Consider the following 19763-nt stretch of genomic DNA (forward strand, 5'->3'; position numbering starts at 1 on the left):
CCGCCTCAGCCTGAGAAACCAGGGAGAACTTTGGGTACAGGAGCACTCCCTGATCTTTCAGGGTGAGTGTAACCCCATCCAGAACAGGCAGATCTAAACCATTTCTTGGGTCCTGGCACCCCACAGTCAGTACCTCCATCTTATTTGGATTCAACTTCAGTTTGTTATCCCTCATCCAGTCCATTACTGCCTCCAGGCAGGCATTTAGGGAAGATATGCCATTTCCTGATGAGGTCGGCATGGAGAAGAAAATCTGGTTGTCTTCAGCATATTGATAACACCCTGCACCAAACCTCCTGATGATCTCTCTCAGCGGTTTCATGTAGATGTTATAATGCATTGGAGACAGTATGGAGCCTTGTGGGACTCCACACTTCAGTTCTCACTTAGCGGAACAGCAGTCTCTAAGCAACACCATCTGGAATCTGCCACAAAGGTAGGGGCAGAACCACTGTAAAACAGTGCCAACCAATCCCACCTCTCTCAGGCAGTTCAGAAGGATACCATGGTCGATGGTATCGAAAGCAGCAGAGAGATACAAAAGGATCATCAGAGTCACACTCCCTCTGTCGATAGCCAGATGGAGATCATCCACCAGGCCGACCAAGGCAGTCTCAACCCCAGAGCCCATACGAAAGCCAGGCTGAAATGGGTCTAAATAATCTGCATCAGCCTGCATGATTATAATCTGCATGAATATCAATGAATATGAATAATCTGCATGATTATCAGATGAGATAAGCCAAGCTGGGCAAGGATCAAGAGAACAGATTGTAGAAAACACAGTTTGTCCTGTGTGTCTGAAGCAGTTTGTCCACTTCCTCAGGAGTCACAAACTGAAAATGATCCAGTCTAATCCCATAAGAGGAGTTGGACACTTCCACAGTAGACCCTGCAGTAACTATGGAATCCAGCTCAGCCTGAATCTGAGAGATTTTATATGCAAAAAAAGTCATTAAAGACATCACAGCAACTGACCAATGGTTCAAAGTTTAAATTCGAGGAGGAGGGGGTTCATACTAGCCCCATCACAACCCTAGACTACTCAGCTGGACGTGAATTTGCGGAAGCAAAAAGAACTGCTTCTTTGCTGCCCTTACTGCCAGAGCATAGGTCTTCAAATGTGCTCTGTGTTGTACCCAATCATGGACGAGAATATTATCCAACCACTCTTGGCTATGCATGTGAGTGCATGTGAATGTATCTCCCATTCACTATCTATTACCTCTCAAATTTCTTCACATAGGAATAATTTGAATATTCATAGATGGCTTCTTGTGTGTATGGCTAACAGAGAAAGCAGAAATCCAGAGCACCTTAAAGGGGGGAAAAACAAAACCAATGAATTGAAACTTCTGTTTATTAAAAAAGTGGCTGATTGGATTTATTTTATTATATCACCAAGTTCATAAACTTAGTTATAAAATCAAACATATTATATCAGGTACTTGCATAGTGACTCTCTTGCCCTTTTATAGAGAACAAGCAACTATCCATGAAATCTTAATTCCTTCTATTACCCTCAGTAGCAGCCAACTGCAATTGTATTTCCTTCATTTTCTTTTCCTGAATGAGAAGATGTCCAGAGGGCGGGGGGGGGGCATTTCCAGAAATCTAGCTGATGTGCTGAAGAAAAAGAAGTTCATGACATTTTTGGAGAAAATTTGAAAATTCAATAGAAATTAATCAGAACCCATGCCACCCCCACCCCCCCATATTCTCCCTTAGATAAATTTTTGGAGAAGTGTGTGTGTGTGTGTGTGTGTGTGTGTGTGTGTGTGGCGACATATTCGTCCCAAGTCTAGTGATCAAGAACACAGCTAGCTGCAAGAATTAATTGCAGGAAACATTGAACATCGACTATCGGTCTCACGCCGGTATTTAGCCTTAGATGGAGTTTACCACCTGCTTTGGGCTGCATTTCCAAGCAAGAGAATAGCAAACCTCCTGGACAATGAGCTGGGTCTCATGATCAGTGAGACCCAGTTTAGAACTGTGAGCGGGGAGGGAGCCCTGGGCAACCGGATTGGCTGCCCACACGATTGCCGGCTCCGTGATGGAGCCAGTGGGTGCTGGGGAGCTCGGAGGCCATCCGGCCCCCAGAAGCTCCAGTATGCCCTGCGCGAGAGCACAGGGCATACTGGGGAGACCCCCGGAACCAGGAGGTTGCTTTTCGCCTCCCCTCCAGGGATCTACTAGCAAGTAGCTGTGGTGTGGAGCCGCATTGCAGCTACTCACGATCAGATAGCTCGGGTTTGCGGAGCGCTCACTCCGCAAACCCGGGCTAAGGGGAGGGCTACAGAAGCAGGTGACCTGCTTGTAAACCACCAGGCTCACCTGCGAGCCTGGTGGTTTACACGATCAGCAAAAATCGGGCTAGGAGAACCTAGCCCGATTTTTGCTGATCATGAGAATAGCCCCAATGTCTCTTGTAAATAAAGATGTGACACTAGCACAGGATGCTAATCAAAAGCTATCTGCTACTTGGTAATAATCTCTATGATAGTTAATTCAATTCAATGTTCAATGTTGTTTTTCTTACACTGACAAAAACATCACAAGCACACACTTACTTACAGGCATTTCTAAAGATAGAATCCACATTGTAGGATGGGTATGACTCATAAAGAAGAATGTGACATCCATATTAGGATCTTTATCCAGGTCATCTGTTTGTTTCAATGGCAAATTAGTGCTGCATCACTCATCAGTCTGGGCCAACACAACTGAAATTCTTTATTTCAATCATAACATGCATTTAAAAAGCTAAATTGCATTGGGAAGTTCAGGAACAATTAAAGGATTTTTTCCCCATTATAAACTATTTCAAACACTAAATCCAAATATTCAAATCAATGTTATTGTTAGGCAAAATTGCTCTGAATTCATATAATCACTTTTGCTCTTAAACATATGAGTCAGCTGCAAATTGACAACTGAGACAGGATCACTTCTAAACAAATTAACCTTTTCTGTCCAGGCTTTCTTCTTCTATTAATATGAAAATCCAAAGCAATTTAATTCTTTTTTTTCTAAGTCCAGAACATTTATATTTTAAAAGCTGTGAATGAACACAGGCATCCGTCAAAACTAAAGGAGAAATGTGACTTAAATGTGCCTCATAGATCACCATGGCTAGAGGGAGCCCATTTCCTTTAACCTCCCTACACAAAATGAGAAGGGTACACTTTACCTGTCCCTAGAGATCCAGCAGGCTACCTAATGGTGCAGCAAGTTACCACCTAAGTAATTTTTGTAGGTTGTTAATTTTTTTTACTTCCAGTAGGTAAAACAGCAGAGCATTAAGGAATGATCACACACTCCAGTTACAGAGGATGTTTTAGCTGTTGCAGCTATTTAGAGAAAACACATGGAGATCCTTGCAGAACTAAATACTAAGTATTTATTGGTTAAGTACACTTGGATAGGAAAGACCTAAACCTATTCTAAAGGACTACATAATGAATAGGTAAGAAGGGAGAGAATGTTTCCATCTTCTCTCTAGGATGAAAGGAAGGATTGTGACTCAGCACAGGAATTGCCGAAGAGTCAGATCAGGGGTCATAGAGTAGAGAAAGGTATAAGAGTTACGGAGACCGTTACTCACTATTTCTACTCCCAATGCCCCAGTGGTCATTAGGATAGTTGGTTCAAAAGGTCCATGCACTGGAACTCCATCTCCAGCAGCAACCTGCCTAGGGAGCAAGAGGTTGCTGGTTGGAATCCCCACTGGTATGCTTCACAGACTATGGGAAACACCTATATCAGTCATCAGCAACATAAGAAGATGCTGAAAGGGAGATGGCAATGGTAAACCCCTCCTGTATTCTACCAAAGAAAACCACATGGCTCTGTAGTTGCCAAGAGTTGACACTTGACTCGATGGCACAACTTAATTTTAGATATCCACGAGGGGGCTAGGCTGCAAGCCCATTACTTTTAGGATGAAACTTAAATTGTAGATTATGCTTAAGGAACGTCTGTATTCATATGTGACATGTGGATCCTGTAAGTTCTTGTAAGAGTTTCTAAGCCAGTAAGAAACAGTGTTGAAACAGAACAAGCATCATTCTGTGAGAGATCAGCTGTCCCAGACTCAGAGACAAGAGTGCTTTTCCCCCTTTGAGAGGCTGAGAGAATTGTGTCTCCCTATATGACAAATTCCCTCAAAAGCTACAAGTCCCAGAGTTACTTAGTTCCTCTTGGTATTGCTTTACAGACAAGAGAAGCCAACAGGGCACAGTGGTGGACAGGCAACTTGAGGCAGTAACAAGAACCATAATAATCAGGGATACTGAGATACAAGGGAGTGTGGGAGCCAGTGCTGTTGATAGGAATCACGGACCCAGTATGTATGTGCATAAATGAAATTGCTTCTGGTTTCCTGCACACGCAGAAGAAATGCAAATACTAAACTCCAGGCATAGACTGCAGCATTTAAAGGGAAATTGTCATTTGTGCAGAATTCCAAATGCAAGCATTCTGGTGACTGCCCCTCCCAACTCTGGTGAGCAGAATGAATAGTGGAGTCAATGAGCTGATAAGAAAGAGGCTCAACAGGCAAGCTCTACAGTCTACCCTTTGCATGGATCTAATGCTAAAGATGCTGCAAGCTGGCTAAGTGACTCCGAAGGCACTTTTGGGGTGGACCCAATTACCTCCTCTTTCCTGATAAGAGCTAGCAGGGATTCCAGGCTAAAAAGCAAGAGGGGTGGAAATGAAAATGCTCTGTTATTGGAAAAGCTTGCAGGAGAGAGAGAGAGAGAGAGAGAGAGATTTCTCTCTTCAACAGAACTTTTGACTCAGAATAAGTCTTTAGAATTTAGATATGATAACCAGAGGTGCACCTAAGTAATTTTGGAGTTGGTACCTAAAGGCCTTTGGAACCCCCTCCCCGCCACTGCAAGGTAAGCATCATTTTTTTAAACACCTAGGTTCTTGGGGGCACAAACCATACCACCCAGGACAGACTAAAGATAATTTGGGGGCCCCCTGGGGGTGTGGAGGCCTTGGACTTCGGCACCGAAGTCCGAGGTAAGAGTGCCTCTGATGATAACCTTTCTTTGTGCAATCATTTAGCTTGCTAGCAGTGATGTAGTTGCAAATTCAGAAGTGCAGGTGCTCTCCATGACAGCCCCATGGCCATGCCCACCGCAACAGCCAGAGAAGCTAAGAAGTACCAGCGCTCCATCCCTGTGCACCCCCCACACCCCTGCTTGTTAGAAATGCAAAGGTTACATTGCAGCTTTTAGAAGAGACTTTATTATGCAAATCACAGTGACTCACATACAGTGCAGTGGAATGCAGGCAGGTCAGAACATAAGAACATAAGAAAAAGTCCTGCTAGATCAGGTCCATTCTAGTACAACATTCTGCTTAATGCATTTTCATCCCCTTCCCATCTTGTTTTTTAGCTTGGAATCCCTGCTAGCCAGAGGTGAAAACAAGAGAGAGGCACTGAATCAGAGAATAAAAACTTGTTTTCACAAAGTGCCACTATGTTTTTAATTACAAAGCCCAACAAATTTAGGAAGAGTGCTTCATCAGGGGCTGTCTGGATGGCTCAGAAACTCTACATGGATCTTATAGCTGTATACTGAAGGGTGAGGGGAAGGCTCAAAGTTTTGCTTTTATTATTTCCAAAGAATGTCACATTACACAACTTCTTTGTTTCATTGTTGCTTCAACTTTTATCCACTTCATTCACAGTGGAAAGGGGGTAACAGCATTTATAACAGTGTCAAAGACCTATGGCAGTGGGCCAAGTTGGAAAAATTAGGAGCTCTGGTTTCATCATTTAAAGTTTTAAGTTAGCAGCCCACATTCTCTACAGCCTGACTCTGCCCTCAAGGCAGCAGGTTATTAGCTGTGTTGCAGTGTTACTCTGTAGCCCAATACACAGGGAGGGGACTGGGAAGCTATTTTTGTGTCTTCCCTCCTCACATAAGCCCCCTTTGCTGCCAGGGATATGTTCCTGAGGGCTGTACAACCCTCAAGGATATATATCTGGCAACGAACAGCTGAACAGCAGGTCAGTGAGCGGGGTGGAGATGGGGCCAGAGGAACTGAAGAAATCAAAAGATGGGGTGAGGGTGAAGGACAGGCTGAGAAGGCATTCAGCAAGGAATCAAGGGTATATAAGTTGGGGCCAAGGATGAGAGTGGATAGTGATGGAAAACCTAGGACTCCCAGTGAGGGGCCAGGTCTATGAAGAGACAACTCTACAGGAGGAGGAAAAGAGTGGCTGTATTCCCCTCACCTGAACTCAGAGGGCCTTATGGACAAGCAGCATCCCAACTACCAGACATTCAGCAACTACCTTCAGGGGCAAATAGATACAATACTGGCACAGGAAGTGAAGTAAGTGAAATACATTTGGGCTTCACTGGCATAAAATCAGTAATAGAAATCATGAGGGAAGAAGAGAGTATAGGCAGAATAAATAGGGAATGATTTGAACTATTTGTTTCCTCATTTTCAGATATGCTACAGTCCACTAATAGTAAAACTTGGAAAAGAACATTAAAGGGAGTTATATTTAATAATGCATACTTTCCTGCATTGCTTTAAGCATTTGACTAATTTTTCTTCACTTTTCTGCAGTGTTAGCCTGCTCTGTTTATGGGTTACTCTAAAAAAACCAATCATCTAAATAAAAGGCTATTATCAGTTGCATTTCTTTTGTGTAACTTGCCTGCTTGCTTATATTTTGTGGCTGTTGAGCTGTTTTGCAATATTATCAGATTTTATTAATTGGTTTGATAACAGAGGCCAGCTTCATAGACCTTTTAGTTAAATACTGCTCCATAATTCTAAGCTATTGTACACTGCCGCACAGCATTAAAGTTCTTTATAAAATACCCTTGACCTCATTAAAAATAACAAGACCTCTTTACAGCTTTGCAAGCACTTAGCTATGCTGAAGGGTGTTGTAAAGAGGGTGGAATATATTATGAAGTGCCATACAAAGTCTAAACTAGGTAGGCAATTAGTGAACTAATAATAAGGGTGCAGAAGTATTTCCTTGGAAACTGTTAATTTTGACATCAATAAGTAATTATCAGATGTGTTGGTAACACAGCATAAAATTCATAGCTCTTGTTGGTCTAATAGCAGGGCTCAGAAAAATAACAGTGGAATTTTAAACACTGCAAATTTAATCTTAGTGTCAGAAACATAAAAATACAGGCGCCAGAACAGGAGAAAGATGTGTGTGTGTGTCCAAATATGTGACATGAGGATGGAGGGAAATTGGAAGTGCAGCTGGCCCTTCACTTGTTCATTTTTGCTGAAGCAACTCTCTCTGGGAATGACAATGGCAAAAACATAAAGGTACAGCTACATGTGGGGTTCTCTCCCATGTACAGCACTGATAAAAAGTTTGTGAACCCCCTTGGTATTCTTATTCAAAACATGGCTAGAGCTACAAGAGCTGGTCTTCTGGTAGCAAGCATGACTTGTCCCCTTTGCTAAGCAGGGTCGCCATGGTTGCAGTTGAATGGGAGACTTGATATATGAGCTCTGTAAGATATGCTCCTTAGGTCATGGAGCCACTCTGGGAAGAGCACCTGCATGCTTGCATGCAGAACATACCAAGTTCCCTCCCTGGCATCTCCAAAATAGGGCTGAGAGAAACACCTGCCTGCAACCTTGGAGAAGGTGCTGCCAGTCTGTGTAGACTATACTGAGCTAATGGACTAATGGTCTGACTCGATATAAGGCAGTTTTCTATGTTCCTATCATAAGCTAAACCCTGGTAAGAGAGAAAGGCAACACCAGACGTATGTGAACCTTTCATTTAGTAACTGGTGACACCTCCTTGAGCAGCAATAACTGCAACTAAACAAGGCTCTACACACGATCCGTGTGTAGAGCACAACCGGGCTCTGCAGGGAGAGAGAGCTTAGCCTGCTCTCCCTGCACATGAGTAGGCTGAGCAGGCCACACAATTACCAGCTCCATCACGGAGCTGGTAGAGGCAGCGGGGATTGGGGGTCATCAGGCCAATGGAAGTCCCAGGATGCCTCATGTGAGTGCGCTGGGCATTCTGGGGAGACACCCTAGGCTGGGAGGCTTGTTGTAGCCTCCTGGCTGGGGGTCAACTCACAAGTCACCATGGCACAGAGTCGCTCTAAGGCGTCTCACGATCTTGAAAATGGGGTTAGCGGAGTGCTCGCTCCACTAACCTCTTTTAAGGGGAGGGCTGCTTTGGCGGGCTAGCTGCTGTTGAACCACCAGGCTCGCCCTGTGAGCCAGGTAGTTCTCACAATGGGGAAAAACTAGGTTGGGCTACCTTAGCCCGGTTTTCCCCCATCATGAGAACAGCCTCAACATGTCCTTTAACTGGTGATAAGTCTCTCACATCAGCTTGGAGGAATCTTGGCCCATTATTCCAAACAAAATTGTTACAGTGACATATGAGGGCTTCCTTGCATGAATAGATCGCTTCGGGTCTTGCCACAACATCTCAATAAGGGTTTCAGTTGGGACTTTGACTGGCAAGGAGGTGCCACCTGTTACTGAATGAAGGGTTTCACGTACTTTTGCACACAAGGATGTTTACTGTTGACTCTTTTTGTTGTGTGAATATTCAAATTTTTTTGAATAGAGTTGCTTATTCATTGGGGTTGCCTTCCTTTCTTATCAGGGTTTGTTAGGATCTAACCATGTTTTGAATAAGAATTGTGCTAACATACAGACTATCCTAGGGGGTTCACAAACTTTTTTTCATCACTGTATTCATGTGACATCTTTGGATTCTTGCTTTCCTGAGTGGTAAAAGTCTGAAAACAGGAATGCAGTTATTGTTGCCATTAATGTCATTATTAAAATGAAGAGCCCCTGGTGGCGCAGTGGTAAAACTGCCGCCCTGTAACCAGAAGGTTACAAGTTCGATCCTGACCAGGGGCTCAAGGTTGACTCAGCCTTCCATCCTTCCGAGGTCGGTAAAATGAGTACCCAGAATGTTGGGGGCAATATGCTAAATCATTGTAAACCGCTTAGAGAGCTCTGGCTATAGAGCGGTATATAAATGTAAGTGCTATTGCTATTGCTATTATGAAATTAAGATAATTTTTTCTTGACAGACCTGCAATTGACAGCATAAGGTCACCAGTTGCCAAGATTTTGCCCCTCTTTCTTACTCTACTTTGGCTTGCAGGTGAGCCTGCCCATCCTACTGCATAGCATCTGTGTCGCTAGATACAGTCCTTAGTTCTTACATGGACTACATTTGATTATGATGGCTACATCCTACCCCTAAATATAATATTTAAGATGCAAACAGTTCTGCATGTAAAAGTCTTACTGAAATAATTGCTAGCCTTGGGCAAGTCATTATCTCTCAACCGCAGTTCCTTGTCTAACATGGAATAATCACCATGTTATTGTGAGCACATGTAGTTTTGTGAGCACATGTTAGTAACCCCTGCTAACTTGGCAAAGAGGCACCTTTTAACGTGGCGATTCTCTTTATTTAGCAGGGGGAGAATAACTGGCCCTGTCCACCCCCAGCACAGTACTTCCAGTGACTGTTACTGGTGTCTGTCTTATGTTTCTTTTTAGATTTTGAGCCCTTTGGGGACAGGGAGCCATCTTATTTATTTATTATTTCTCTGTGTAAACCTCCCTGAGCCATTTTTGGAAGGGTGGTATAGAAATCAAATTATTATGTTGTTTACACAGTCAGACAGTTGTTATTGACTGGTTTGTTTTATCTAGACATCGAGTCCTTCCCAAGGACTTGGGATGGCTGAATTTTATTATCAATGTTGTTACTGTTGTTATAGATATCATCACAGAATTTAGGCTGTTCCCAGTGAAGTTGCTTTTTGTAATTGGCTGATTGTGATTTCTGTGGCCCCTATGGTGTTGAAGTGCTCTTCAAGTTGTTTTGGAATTGCACCTAGGGCACCTGTTTCCACTGGGATTATTTTGGTCTTTTTCTGCCACAGCCTTTCAAGTTCAGTTTGTAGATCTTTGTATTTTGTTATTTTTTCCATTTCTTTTTCTTCTATTCTGCTATCCCCTGGTATTGCTATGTCGATTATTTTAACTTGTTTTTCTTTCTTCTCGACTACAGTTATACCTAGTGTATTGTGTGGCAGATGTTTATCTGTTTGTAGTCCCATAATATTTTTGCATCTTCATTTTCTACTACATTTTCAATTTTATGGTCCCACCAATCTTTTTATAAATAATAATAAATTTATTATTATTATTATTATTATTATTATTATTATTATTATTAAGCAGAACGCTCATTGTTTAACTTACATCTTCAAATTTTTAGAAGCTTCATCCTGATCCATAAAGCTGGTGTCAAATTATTTTTAAGCTAATGTAGTCCTACAAAGGACATGTATTGTGAGCCAAAACTTATTAGCTATAAATAGGCAAATTGGAATGGAAAGCAAGCAAGAATAAGAATATTTTCCATCAATTTGAACAATCCAGCATTTAGTTTCCCAAAGTGTTCACCCACATGACCACATTGTTTTCAATATGTTGAGGTATTTAGAATCAGCAATCCAGAAGGATATATCCATTTTATGATGTATCTAAAGAGTTAAAATAAGCATTCATCAGCACAGTGGAACCCACCAGAGTTCCCCTCTGGACACGCCAGCCATGTAGACCATGTAAGTGCAATTGATCTTGTTTTAATATTTTTTTAAAAAGAAGAATTAAAGTGAAATTCCTGGAGCTCAGAACCAGGACTAGAGGTGTGCATGGAACCAAATTGCCCGGTTCGGTTCAAGTGCAAACTGCACTTGAACCTAACCGGACCAGTTCAGTCCAGCCCCACTTCGAACCCCCCACCCACCCGGTTAGGTTTGGTCCAGTGTGTGCGTGTGTGTGGGGGAGGTTCATATATATATATATATATATATATATATATATATATATATATATATATGTATATATATGTATATATATGTATATATATGTATATATATGTGTATATATATGTATATATATATACACACACACACACGCACACACACGCACACACACACACCTCTAGCTCCTTCAGGGGGCTTCCTAAAGGCCATGGGAGGGATCTGTGAAGGTTCCCCCTCCCCCAGCTGGCCTCGGTAATCATCACTGTGGTCCGTTTTAGTGGCATTTTCGACCCATTCGGGCCTCTGTAAGCCAGTGTGGTGGCCATTCTGCCACCACACTGTGCAAATGGCCTCTGCGAGGCCCTGGGCCATGCAAGGCCTCACAGAGGCCATTTGTGCATGCTTAGTGGCAGGCAGAATGGCCACCACTCCGGCTTACGGAGGCCTGGACGGGTCAAAATGCCACTAAAATGGGCCATGGCGGAGATTACCGAGGCCAGCGGGGGGAGGGGGAACCTTCACAGACCCTCCGCATTGCCTTTAGGAATCCCCCCAAAGGGACTAGAGGTAAATATATATATATCGCGGACTGGCGAGGGGGTTCGGTCCCAGTCTGGACGGAACCGGGGGGGGGGGGTAGGTTCGACTCCAAACCATCGAACCAAATACCTGAACCTCCAACCCCCTGAACGAATAACCAGGACCTCTCTTGAGGTCCAGATTCTTTACAAATGGGAGAACTACAAGCAGTTAGATTCATATAAGAAACTGGCCAATTTCAAATTCCAGTGGCAACACAACTAAGAAATGATTCCCTGTGGTAATCAGAGGCAAACTGCTTCTGAAATCTATCATGACATTCCCTGGGCCCTTTTGGACATAGCATGAAACCATGGTTTGACGAACTTGAGGTTAATTCTTGAACCCAGGAATCATCCCACAGATTATCTTCCAACCCAGGTTGGGCAACCTCTGGTTTCAGGGCAGAGGAGCCCCTCCCTTTTCCTGGTCCACTGAGGCCACATCCCAGCAAGATCTCCAGTGCTCTCCAGGCAAATGTCAGCATGTCAGCAGGGCACCAGCCATTGGACACGATCTTCAAGGGGATGTGCCCAGCGTGATTGTGCATTTTCAGCATGGACTGCCCATGGTAGGGAAGGGCATTTAAACACTCTTAAATGGCATTTAAACACTTTCCTTCACACCACCACCCTCATAGGAGCCCCACAGCCAAATAATCTTGCACAAGCACAATTACTGGTAATGGGGGGATGGATAGGAGCACTATTTTCCTGTCCATCCTTTTCCTCCTGTCCAGGAGCATGTACCAACTGTCCTGTAGGTGGTAAGGGATCTTGATGACTTCCTAGGAGGGGATATGTATATGAGGGCAGGCAAAGGATTCTGGGGTGACAATGGATGCTCTTTTGATGGCAGACCTGGTCAAAGCAGTCCATGAAGCTCCAACGTAACCCTGCCCCCATGTTGGCTTGCCAGTTGGGGATTAGCCCTCTCATGAGGCGGCCTATCCACTGGGGAGGACCAGAGGCTTTATGAGCTTCGGGTCTCTATCAGACTGCACCCTCATGTGTTAGGCCATCTAATTATAGGGGCCCCCACTGGTGTGGCACCCCCAGTATATCTGTTTAGAAACAGAACTCATACTCCTCATCTACATAGGAACATAGGAAGCCGCCATATACTAAATCAGACCATTGGTCTATTTAGCTCAGTATTGTCCACACAGACTGGCAGCGGCTTCTCCAAGGTTGCAGGCAGGAATCTCTCTCAGCCCTATCTTGGAGAAGCCAAGGAGGGAACTTGAAACCTTCTGTTCTTCCCAGAGTGGCTCCAGCCCCTGAGGAGAATATCGTACAGTGCTTCCATTCCTATGCAACCAGGGCAGACCCTGCTTAGCTAAGGGGACAAGTCATCCTTGCTACCATAAGACTGGCTCTCCTCTCTGCACTCTCTCTTCTGCATTCAACCCCTACAGAATTCCAAGGAGTCTGAGCTGCTCCATGTGTCCATCCATTTTCCTGTGGGCTCGGTCTGGAAAGATCAGGGAAGGCTCCTAGTACACATTCAAAAAAATTCCCAGGCTGGGACTGGTATTGCAGCACATGCAGATCAACCACTGCAGGGGATCACAGGCAAGGGCCATATTTTCAGCAGACCTGTTTTCAGCAATCCTTGTCAAGCTGGGTAGCCATACTGGGCAAAATCAACATGCATATGTGCCATATGTGCTAAGGGACGAGCAGACTGCCAGAGTGAGTGCTTTCACTCCTGCTGTCCACCAGTTGCTGTGACCTGGAATGGTGTTAGTGTGGTATTCTTTCCCAGGGCTTGCATGGATCTAGCAATGGGGCTGGAAGGCAATAGCCCTCTAGCCCACATGTGTGCCTCTATGGCCTGCCACTCTCATGAGAAAGCAGTTCTTGGGAGATGGGACATCATCACACGTTATTAATGATACAGCCCCTGAAACATCATCCCAGTTTATCCCAAGACTGTTCTTCTTATGAGTAATGAAAAGAACTCCCCATCTCTGACAACTTTTTAAAAGGCAGTTTGTTCACCCAGGCTTTTAATTCGATTTACAGTTTTTAATAAGTTTTAACATTGTGTTAAATTGTAAATTGTTTTAATGTTTCGATTCTGCACCAAAGGGAAAGGTACTAGGCCTCCTTTTCCCTACTAATTTGTACAAAAAATAGAGCAAAGCCACTCAAGAATTCCAGGGGCTGCCTTTCAACACCGATCCCGGACAACACTCCCCTGGCATGTGTTATCTTTGTTGAGGAGCAACCAGTTTGCCTGGTTTATGGTGCTACTTGGATTCCATGTGCTTATACAAATACTTCTTTATCACTTGATTTGAGGAGACTGCTCCACAAATTGTCCATCTTGTCATCCCATCCCATTTTCCTGCAGAATGCCTAAGGTGGGGGGGGGGCATGAGACAAAGTGGAAAGCAGGCATTCCCCCAATGTGACTTTTCCCTTTGACATGCTTTGAAGCTTGTGGTGTGTCAACGTGGTGTCCCTGTTAACAGGCAATGGCTAGAGAAGTGTAGTGACAGTGGGGGTGGGTGAAGAGATGGCCTGTAGTGGGGGTACTCAGAGAGATGGCCTACAAGAAGCAAGATAGGCATAGAGCTGGCACATTTCTGGGCTAGTCTGAGCCACCCTATGGTTTGGGCAGTAGCCACAGCACAAAACCCAGTTTACGGCTACGGCAGAATTTGGACAACATGATGCCACTTTCAAACTTTAGGTTGGAGCAGCAAAACTCACTACGAACCAAAGATTCAGATTATGGTTTTGGCTTGAAAACCTTGGCTTGCTTTAGTGACAAAACCACTGTTTCATGCATTCAGATGACTACAAAATAGAACCTCTGTATCGTTCACTTTTTGTTTGGCGGTATGTGTGAAGGCAGTCTTAATGAATTTGTCTAATTCATATATAATGCCACCAAAGATTTACATTTACATTTTAGCTGTAAAATGCCATAAAACTGGTGGTCATCACCTGGTCTTAGAACAATAAATTCTGTAAGTTAATTGTGCATTCTGTGAAGTGCTGTCATTGCCTTGCTCCAAAACCAGTTTAAACCATTGGCTCACAGCCAGTTTAAATTACTCCTGAGGAGACTGGTTGAAATGGAGTAGTCATTTGTCAAGTAGACAACTGCTTGTCATGGATCAGCCCGTGCTGCTACCACTTGTCATGGTCCAATCTCAACCAGCCCCATGCATTTCAAGTTTAACCACTGCCTCCAAGTAGACATTTAGGCTTTTTCTGGCTGAGTCTACTACAACAGCCTTCCAGACTTATGTTGCACCAACACAAAAATTTTGTTTTGGTAGAGTGGTAAAATGCTGTAGATGTGGGGTGGAGAAAACAGAAGCTACAATTTTTATTTAAAGATAAACAAGTAATTTTACTTTGCAATTAATTCACTTTAAATAAATCATTGCTTTTAAAGTTTCGTACAAAAAAACAGCAACCAAAGGAGCATAAGGAATAAACAAAATGTGGTCAAAATGCATCCAACTGACACGACTCTCACTGTGCCCTAACTTAGAGTCCTTTGCAATCACTTCAGCCTTTCAGCAGCCCCGGCTTTCCCCCTGTTCAGCCTCAAATCCTGTACTTCTTCACAGTTCTGAGGTTCAACCCAGACTGGTTCTTTTTGTGGGTGAGTGTTTTCAGCTCTCCAGAGAGATTTCACCCTCTGCCAGTGATTTCTTAGCTCTTTTTAGCCCTAGTTCTGATTCTCTCTCAGACTGTGCCAGCAATTCTTCCATTCTGTATTTCTTGAACTCCTTCTCCAGCTTTCTTCTGGACTTACACTGTAACTCATCATATTTGTCTGCACTGCACCTCTCCAAACTGTACTAAATTGTGCTGAAAGCAGCCTCTTTATATTCAGATTCCTTCAGCATTTTTTTAAAACAATGCAATCAGCATAACTCAAATTCCCTCTATTTTTCAAACTATGAGCAATGAACTCAAGCCTCCCTTTCCCTCCAATCTTTTAACTGTCAAACTGTTCTCTCTTAAAACTGAAACTACCAAGCAGGAGCTGTAAAATTTGACCCCAGTTCAGTCTTTCTTAATACATTGACCAACACAGAATACCATTTACACAAAGAAGATGTTTAGGCCTTGTTCCTTCACATCTCCCCCTAAAATCAAACCAGTACATTTCATTACCCTCAAAAATGAAACTGCTGAACAGAAACCATTACTTTTTGACAGTAATTTAAGCCACCTAATGGCACAGCAGGGAACTGACTTGATTAGCAAGCCAGAGGTTGCCAGTTTGAATCCCCACTGCTTTGTTCCCCAGACTATGGGAAACACCTATTTCGGGCAGCAGTGATATAGGAAGTTGCTGAAAGGCATCATCTCATACTGCGTGGGAGGAGGCAATGGTAAACCCCTCCTGTATTCTACCAAAGACAACCACAGGGCTCTGTGGGCACCAGCAGTCGACACCAACTCTAAGGCACACTTTACAGCTTTCTTAATACAATCAATAGCAAAGAAATTTATAATAAAAAGTCTTATTTACAAAAAGAAGAGGTTTAGGCATCATTCCTCCACTGTCCTGAATTGTGCGATTGAGTAACATAGGGGCTATTCTCAAGACCAACAAAAATTGGGCTAGGAGAGGCTAGCCCGATTTTTGTTGGTTGTCAGAACCACCGGGGTCGCAGCCGAACCCGGTGGTTCTGGAGCGGCTAACCCGCTCAAGAACCCCTGGCAAAAAGCAGGTTTGCGGAGCGAGCGCTCCTGCAAACCTGCTTTTTGTGATCGTGAGTAGCCACGGCGTGCCTTCGCGGCATGCCTACTCATGAGTAGACCCCTGTCCGGGAGGCTTAAAAGCAGCCTCCCAGCTCAGGGGTCTCCCCAGTATGCCCTGCGCGCTTGTGCAGGGCATACTAGGGCTTGCGGGGGCCACGCAGCCCCCACTCTCCCCACCCCCGCTGGCTCTGTCTCGGAGCCGACCATCGTGTGGGCGGCCGATCTGGCCGCCCAGGGCTCCCTGCCCACTCGTGAGCGGGGAGAGCAGGCTTAGCCCGCTCTTCTCGCTCACCAGACAAAACTGGGTCTCACTGATCATGAGACCCAGTCCATAGTCTAGATGCCAGTCATTGTTATGGAAAATCCCAAGTTCTAGTGTTTTGAAGAGAGACTGAGACCAAGAGAAACAGAATGAATGAGATCTAATTCAAATGTGCACTTACCTGATTGGTGCCCCCTTGAAACAGAACTGTGTGGGCATAGTTCCACAAAACCAGCTATTTGTGTGTTCTCCCATATAGTTCTGATTATTTTAACCATGTCAATGCAAACTTCCCAAAAGATGAGTTGGGTTGATGTGGCTAAAATGATCACACAAGAAGTGGTTTACCATGTGGAGCTGAAGCTGATACCATTCCAATTTGAGAGGCTACCTATGTAATCAGCAACGCATATGAATCAGACCTAATTTTGCCTCTGTTGACTGTGTTTGCTTGTGCTTAGGTCAAAGTGCTAGTTATCTTGAATCCAAATAATTTATCTTCCCAGGATTAAGGTAAGGCAGCCCATGCTTTATTTGCAGTACGTCAGACATTATTCTAAGCTGTTTTTCTACCTGGTTTAAGAGCAAAAAACATATCTATGGACAGTATATACTTCCAAAGTCTTTATCTTAATGTAGATCTTTTCAAATGTGGTGAGCTATGGTTAGCTTCTGGAACATTCGGAGGTTGCCCCATGATTCACGTCTGCTTAAAAGAAATGTATGCTTTCTCTTAAAAATGGTTGCCTACCTTGACTTTGGAAGAAAAGCATTCTGATAGAAATAAGAAATCTTCTCTGTAGTCGTATTTGCCATCCAGAGATAGTTTTGGTTACCCCCTAAAACTATTCAAAGTATTTTCTTTCAGAAGGGCATTCTTAAAGCATACTTTTGATCTGGGAGTGGAGGAGGTTATTTACATTTTACTTTATTCCCTTCCTTTTTCTTAGACAGATGGGATATACAACATTAAAAAAAACCAGATCTTGCATTTTCAAAGGTCAAGAACCTGGTAAATAAATTAAATATTTAAGTCTGAAACACACATTTATTAGTAGTAGAATTTTAGCTTGTATTTATATACTCTTATCAAATAAGTGTTCCTCCAAGAGCCAGAAGCTACATCATATAGAAGAAAAACGAGGGAGAAGCAAAGAGGTCACACAAGCTTTTGCTATCATAATATGGCAAATACGAAGCCATACATTCTAAATAAGAATTGTCATGCACTGTTGTGATAAGAGAACCTTTGCTTATGTTAGAGGAAATTATTCTTACTCAATATATCTCTCAAGGCTCATAAAAAGGCTGTCAGTAAGCATGAAGTTCCTTATACAATGTTTGGAAAATGCTATTTAGATGATAAAAAAAGGCAGGGAAAATTCTGTAGGCAACATGCTCCTTCAGGCTGCCATGAGATTTTACACTAGGCAGCATGCATGATCTCATTGCAACTTAATGTTGTCTTTTGAAATCTGATGCCGATATTTTCAACTTGCTACCCTTTCTTCTTAGGGGCCATTTTGCTATTACAAGAGCAACAGTTCAAGTCTCTTGTCTTATAGTACTTGAACATGGCTGGAAACCAATCTAATGTCCTTACACCAGTCAACATACTTAGTCTACTATGCTGTGATCGCCGCAACGGTAGTAGTATAATAATCATCTTATTTAATTAATCAATCAATTAATTAATTAATTAATACATTTCTATACCTCCCAAAACGCAAGTTCTCTGGGAGGTTTACAAAACAATAAAAACAGCCAATAAAAGATTAAAACATTCCAACAATTAAAATTAAGACGTTAAAACTATTAAAACACAATTAAAACAGTATCTAATTAAAAGCCTGGGTGAACAAATGCTTCTTGACTGCCCTTTTAAAAGTTGTAAGAGATAGGGAGGCTCTTTCTAAGGGGTTATATTTCTAAGGGATTATATAAATGTTATATAACCCCTTCGAGAATATACAGTGCAGGTCAGTGCAACCCTGTAAAGCAGGTCAATGTAAAGCAAGCTTTTCGTGTGCATCTTGAGAGGGACTCAGCTAGATGCACTGTTGGCTCAGGCATAGCTCTTCATAGATGTAGGAGTAAATGTTTCAGCCCCTGTTCATAAGAATTCTATGGTGAGGGCGTTCAAAGAGGAAATACATAGACTTATTAATCATATCCTGCCCCTTGGCAGCATTCTGTGGCAAGTAGATTGCTCTACAGTATGCTAGCACAGGTTAGTGAGTAAGGTCTTTCACATGGCTGGGAGGGCAGGTGGGCTGGGGAGAAGGCAGGAGCTCAATGAGTAGAGACTGTCTGTGCTCTCGAGTGCTGCATGGCCCACACAGACGGTAGCATGGTCAAGGTTGCAGCCGGGAGCAGGAGGACTCCCCCCACCCGCATCACTGGGTCCACCATGCTGCTCGCTTTAGAGCAACTGCCATGCTCGGCATGACCACTCCTTCCCCCTGCCTCACTGATGGAAATGGTGGTGGGTCAGGTGGAAGCCTTTTAACCTGGTTGCGATCACCCAGATAATCACATACCGAGATTAAGTGAACTGCAGGTTGCTTAACTCCAGCTAAACACTGGGGTTAGAAGTTGGGTTAGGCAGGTGGGCAGTGCCAGGATCAGGCTCGATCCTGGTGCTGCACATGAGTAGCCTAGCCTGGGCTAGGCTGCTTGTGAGAACAGCCTCTGTATCTGCTGTTTGTTTGAGCTTGCCTATACAGTACAATTTTCAAATGAAATATATTGAGGGTATTCTCACGATCAGTGGAAAGCGGGCTAAGGGAGTTTCCTCAAAGAGGGTAACCCGCTTAAATACTCCTCCCCTTAAATGGGGTTAGAGGAGTGAGTGTTCCGCTAACCCCATTTTTTAATTGTGTGTTGCCATGGCATTTGCCGCTCCCTGCAAACCCTCTAGAGGCTCTTCACACTGATTATGAAAAAAGCCTCATAGTGTAAGTGTTCTTCAATATATACCACAATTTTCAATACAGTTTCTGAAAACCTTAGCTTTCCTCTGAATATCTACCACTGGTATATCATCCAGTGAGACTTAATAGCTTGTTGAAGAGTTTTGTCATTTAAAAATCATAGAATTGCAAAATGCTGAAAGAATAACTTATACCATCCTGTAAGGATTCCCCCCCCCCACCTTGTTCCACTTCTAAAAATTGAAAGTGTGGTCGAGGAAAAAAAGAGGGGATGGCTCACCTTTGGAACAGCTCCAGCTTTTCCTTACTGAAGAGAATAGTCACAAAGGAGGCACTGAGTACATCTGCCTTCTTAGCATCTTCTGTTAAAATTTCACATATAGATTTTTTTTAGGCTTCTTTATAT

Source organism: Hemicordylus capensis, chromosome 3 (genome assembly GCF_027244095.1).
Source record: "Hemicordylus capensis ecotype Gifberg chromosome 3, rHemCap1.1.pri, whole genome shotgun sequence".
NCBI classification, from domain to species: domain Eukaryota; kingdom Metazoa; phylum Chordata; class Lepidosauria; order Squamata; family Cordylidae; genus Hemicordylus; species Hemicordylus capensis.